At 36.9% G+C, this 6,112-nt stretch overlaps 1 pseudogene; it reads left to right on the top strand.

Moving 5' to 3' along the window:
* The first annotated feature begins 508 nt into the window (after positions 1-508).
* Positions 509-887, top strand: LOC110580550 (annotated as a pseudogene).
* Positions 888-6,112: the final 5,225 nt, after the last annotated feature.

Raw genomic sequence — 6,112 nt, 5'->3', positions numbered from 1 at the left:
GCCAGTGTGTTCTGAGAAAGCCCAAAGTAGCTCACACAAAGACTTCATGGAGAGGCCCCCCAAACAAGCTGATCTTCTTCTTGTTTTTCTTCTTTTTTTTGGTTTTGCATATGTAAAAATAGAACAAAAACCCATTGGGAAAAAAAAGAACAGAACCCATTGTATACTGCAACCAGGTAGAATATTTGAATCTGATAGGTAAAGTTAACATAGACAGTAACTTCACTATGTCAGAAGATCATGCTCACCAAAATTAAGGGCTGTCTGTAATTGTACTGACAGCTACACCTCAGCCCAAAGAAACTCAGAAGAAGAGAAAAGCCACTTCTGGGCTGTTAGTACATCAGAGCCCTTCCCATGGGCACACTGGTAAGGCATGGTTTTTTGGAATTCCTGGATTTAACAGATCCATTTGGCTGTAAGATGGAGATTTTATCTTTAAAGGCTGTAAGTAGATAATGACAAAGACTAAAATTGCTTTCCAGCTTTCCAACCAGGGCCCAGCAGCATGGCTTCCACAAAGAAGGGTGACAAGAAGAAGGATCATTCTGTTATCAATGAGGTAGTGACCAGAGAATGCATCATCAACGGTCACAAGTGCATCCATGGAATGGGTTTCAAGAAGTGTGCCCCTTGGACACTCAAAGAGATCTGGAAATTTGCCATGAAGGAGATGGCAACTCCAGATGTGTGCATTGACACCAGGCTCAATAAAACTCTCTGGGCCAAAGGAATAAGGAATGTTCGTTCCATACTGTGTCCGTGTGTGGTTGTCCAGAAAATGTAACGAGGATGAAGATTCACCAAACAAGCTCTATAAATTTGTTACCTATGTACCTGTCACCACTTTCAAAAATCTACAGATAGTTAATGTGGATGAGAACTAACCGCTGATTGTCAAATAAAGGTATAAAACTGCAAAAAAAGTGCTTTCTAATTGATATAAAATACGTTGATACAAGAAAATAACTACTCCAAGAAAGACAGGCAGAATGAGGTCATCATTGAGTGACATAAAATCCAGGAGAGAGGTAAGGAATCAAGGTTTTCACTCTGTCCTAACAAGTAAAAAGCTGAAGGAACTGAAAAATCAGCAGTTCTTTTTTTTTTGGAATGAAGATTTCTTTCTTTTTTTTTTTTAAATTTAAATTCAATTAGCCAACATATAGTACATCATTAGTTTTTGGTGTAGAGTTCAATGATTCATTAGCTGCATATAACACCCAGTGCTTATCATATCACATGCCCTTCTTAATGCCCATCACCCAGTACTTTTTAAGAGAGAGGGAAGCAAACCATAAGAGACTTCAATGATAGAGAACGAACTGAGGGTTGCTGGAAGGGAGGTAGGTGAGGGGATAGGTTAAATGGATGATGGGTACTAAGGACGGCACTTGTTATGATGGGTACTGGGTGTTATACGTAAGTGATGAATCCCTAAATTCTACTTCTGAAACCAATATTATCATGTACCTATTGGCTATCTGTGTGTCTTCTTTGGAAAAATGTCTATTCAGATCCTTTGCCCATTGTAATTGGATTGTTTGGTTTTTTGGTTATTGAGTCATAGGTGTTCTTCATATATTTTGGATATTAACCTTTTATTGGATATATGATTTGCAAATATCTTTTCCCATTCAGTAGGTTGCCTTTTTATTTTGCTGATTGTTTTCTTTTCTGTACAGAGCTTTTTAGTTTGATGTAGTCCCATTTATTTATTTTTGCTTTTGTTGCCATTGCTTTTGGAGTCAGATCCAAAAAAGTGGTGATATCGCCAAGAATGATGTCAAGGAACTTACCACCTGTTTTCTTTTAGGAGTCTAATTGTTTCTGGTCTTATATTCAAGTCTTTAATCCATTTTGCATTAGTTTTTATATGTGGTGTAAGATAGTAGTCCAGTTTCAATTTTTTGCGTGTGGCTGTCCAGTTTCCTCAATACCATATTTATTAAGAGACTTATTCTTTTCCCATTGTGTATTCTTGCCTCTTTTGTCATAAATTAATTCACCATTTATGCATGGGTTTATTTCTGTGTTCTCGATTCTGTTCCATTGATACACTTGTCTGTTATTTATGCCAATACTGTACCATTTTCATTACTATAGCTTTGTAATATAGTTTGAAATCAGGGTGTATGATACCTCCAGCTTTGTTCTTTTTTTTTTTCCTGAAGATTGCTCTGGTTATTTGGGATCTTTTGTGGTTCTATATACATTTTAGGGTTGTTTGTTATATTTCTGTGAAAAATGCCATTGCAATTTTGATAGGGATGGCATTGAATCTATAAATTGCTTTGGGTATGGACATTTTAACAATATTAATTCTTCTAATCCATGAGCACAGAATGTCTTTCCATTTGTTTATGTCTTCTTCAATTTCTTTCATAAATGCCTTGTAGTTTTCTGTGTACAGGTATTTCACCTCCTTGGTTAAATTTTTTCCTAGATATTTTGTTCTTTTTGATGAAATTGTAAATAGGATTTTTTCTTAACTTATCATTTTGATATTTTGTCGTTAGTATATAAAAACATGACCGATTTTTGTATGTTGATTTTGTATCCTGCAGCTTTACTGAGTTTATTAGTTCTAATGTTTTTTTGGTGGTGTCTTTAGGGTTTTCTATGTATGAAGTGATGTAATCCCCAAATAGTGACAATTTTACTTCTTCCTTTTAAATTTTTATGCATTTTATTTCTTTTTCTTGCTTAATTGCTCTGGCTACAACTTCCAATACTATGTTAAGTGGTGAGTGTGAGCATCCTTGTTTTGTTCCTGATCTTAGAGGAAAAGCTTTCAGCTTTTTCCCAAGGAATATAGTGTTAGCTTTTGGCTTGTCATATATGGTCTTTATTATGTTGAGGTACATTTCTTCTTTACCTACTTTGTGAGAGCTTAATCATAAGTGGATATTGAATTTTGTCAAATGCTTTTACAGTACCTATTGAAAGATCATATGATTTTTATCTTCATTTTGTTAATGTAGTGTAGGATGTTGATTGATTTGTGGATGTTGAAACATAAATTTATTCCCTGGAATAAATCTGACTTGATCATGGAATGTGATCTTTTTAATGTATTGTTGAATTTAGTTGCTAAAATTTTGTTGAAGATTTTTGCATCTATGTTCATCAGGGATATTGGCCTATAATTTTTCTTTTTTTATTGTGATGTGCTTGTCTGATTTTGATATCATGGTAATGTTGGCCTTGTAAAATATATTTGGAAGTACTCCTTCCTCTTTGATTTTTTTTTTATAAGAGTTTGAAAAAGATGGGCATTAAATCCCCCCATCCCCCTCCTCTCTAAAACCCTCAGTTTGTTTCTTGGAGTCCATAGTCTCTCATGGTTCATCTCTCCCTCTGATTCCCCCCCCTTCATTTTTCCCTTCCTTCTCCTTATTAATGTCCTCCATGCTATTCCTTATGGTCCACAAATAAGTGAAACCATATGATAATTGACTTTCTCTGCTTGACTTATTTCACTTAGCATAATCTCCTCCAGTCCCATCCATGTTGATGTAAAAGTTGGGTATTCATCCTTTCCGATGGCTAATGTTCCATTGTATATATGGACCACATCTTCTTTATCCATGCATCTGTTGAAGGGCATCTCAGCTCTTTCCATAGTTTGGCTATTGTGGACATTGCTGCTATGAACATTGGGGTGCATATTGTTGACCTCTGAGAGTCGTGGACCTGGGGCAGTGAAGGAACTGAGAAAAAGAGACGACAGTAAAGCGAGGCACAGGGGACCCCGAGCGAACATCCCGAGGTGCCGAGGTTTATTTTCCATACTCTTATATACCTTCTACAGTGATATAGATCTATAATGATTTACAGCAGGGGCGTAGTAAGGCACATTCCTCCACGTACCCAGGATTAGTCAAGCACGTAAGAATCTTTAAAACAGAATAAAGGAACAAAGAGGGGAGTGCCCAGTGTGCTGTTTACAGGACAAGGGAACAAAGAGGGGAGTGCACAGTGTGCTGTTTACAGCTGGCTTCCTACCTACAAAACATCTTCTGCTGTGTACTTTAGAACTGACCACACACGTCCCAAGGGCATTTCACTCTGATCCTTTCAGGTTATTTTTAACCCTGCAATCTTGAGTTTTCTCAGAGATCTCGGAGTCTGAGTGAACATGTACCAGTGGCCGTTATGGCATTCTGTTTCCCACGCATATGGCCCTTTTCACTACATCTGTGTCTTTGGGGTAAATACCCAGGAGTGCAATTGCTGGGTCATAGGGTAGCTCTATTTTCAACTTTTTGAGGCACATCCACACTGTTTTCCAAAGTGGCTGCACCAACTTGCATTCCCACCAACAGTGTAAGAGGGTTCCCTTTTCTCCACAACCTCTCCAACATTTGTTGTTTCTTTCCCTGTCCATTTTTGCCATTCTAACTAGTGTAATGTGGTACCTCAATGTGGTTTTGATTTGAATTTCCCTGATGGTTAATGATGATGAACGTCTTTTCATGTGTCTGTTAGCCATTTGTATGCCTTCTTCAGAGAAGTGTCTGTTCATGTCTTCTGCCCATTTTTTGACTTGATTATTTGTTTTTTGGGTGTTGAGTTTGAGAAGTTCTTTATAGATCTTGGATACCAGCCCTTTATCTGTAGTGTCATTTGCAAATATCTTCTCCCATTCTGTGGGTTGCCTCTATATGAGCTCTTTAAGTTCAGAGTCAGTTTCCTACAGCCTTTTGCATCTCCTGGACATAAGACCCATTGGTTTTAAAGCCAGGTGTTTTAGGGTCTCATATTATCAGTGCAGGTTCCAAGGATGGGAAGTGATGTGGGCCTCAAACCCCTTGTTCTTCAGGGATACACTCCATATTTGTTACATCCTTCCTGCTTCCATAAGGATGGAATCTTATTCCACTGCATTGGAAGTGGGGTTTGGTGGGACTGTATCTTTGTCTCTCTTACCTGGTTTGATGTGGCTTAATGTCTTTGATGTGGAAGAGCTATTCAGCTAGTTCTCATGTCCTTTTCAGAATTGTTCTGTATGTAGCTGTAGATTTGGTCTGTGGAAGGAGGTGAGTGCAGGGTCTTCTTATTGCTGCCATCTTGAACTGCACTCCCCCCAACCCCAATTTGGCAGATTTTTACAAAACTAAACATACCCTTACCATATGATCCAGCAGTCATACTCCTTGGTATTTATCCAAATTGAATTGAAAACTCATGTCCACTGAACACAGATGTTTTATATATTATATAGACCTTAGCTCTCACCATGGTCTATACAGTAGTGCAGAGTTTTGAACCCACATTTCCCATAGAGCTTTAGAACATCTATCAGTGGACACGTGACAGTGCATCAAGAACAACAGTGTAGAAGGCTTTCACAGTGCAATACAAAGCTCAGTTATAAATATGCATTTTGGAAACTGACACCTCTCTTAACAAAAGAAAAACATTTAATGAAAAAAAAGAAAAAGTGTGATGCCAAAGGAGACAAATCAACAAGCAAAAAAATATGTGTAATACTGTCAATGAAAAACTTTGAAAACAATGCTTTGGTAAAATCCACAAAATAAAATCTGTTACATGAATCTACAATATAATTTTGAATGTATTCAGATATTTTATATCCCATAATAAAATCTTTTAATTTTGTTATTAATTTTTCATGTTTCATTATGTTCTTAATGAAAGTCCCTCTTTTATTTTTATGGCAAAATTTCCTTATAGGCTATTAGTTATGTGGCAAAAATGTTTGTGATGAAAATGCTTGTGGCAAAGATGCTTAATGGCAAAAGTAGCAGACACATTTTGCAGTAGCTATTACAAACTAATGGTAGTTCCTAAAACACCTCAAACTACATTCCATTTTTCTTCCCCTTTCTACGTGCTACTCTCTGTCTGTAGTTCCCATCTCTCTTTATTTTAAACCTTATTAACATGATCTCAAGAGGTCAGAGGTCTTTTCCAGAATATTTTACTGACTTTCCAACATAATTTAGATGGGACTTCATTGTGATCTCATAATATAGTCTATCATATTTTTTGCTAAATAGTGCTGTAATGGAGCCTTTATTTTTCTCTTTTCCCCATTATTCTAATACTACTTGTAACCCGTGTCCATACCCTGGGAAAGCACACC

This window comes from Neomonachus schauinslandi, chromosome 4, assembly GCF_002201575.2.
Source record: "Neomonachus schauinslandi chromosome 4, ASM220157v2, whole genome shotgun sequence".
In the NCBI taxonomy this organism is placed as follows: Eukaryota; Metazoa; Chordata; class Mammalia; order Carnivora; family Phocidae; genus Neomonachus; species Neomonachus schauinslandi.
This window is presented reverse-complemented; position numbering and strand designations above follow the sequence as displayed.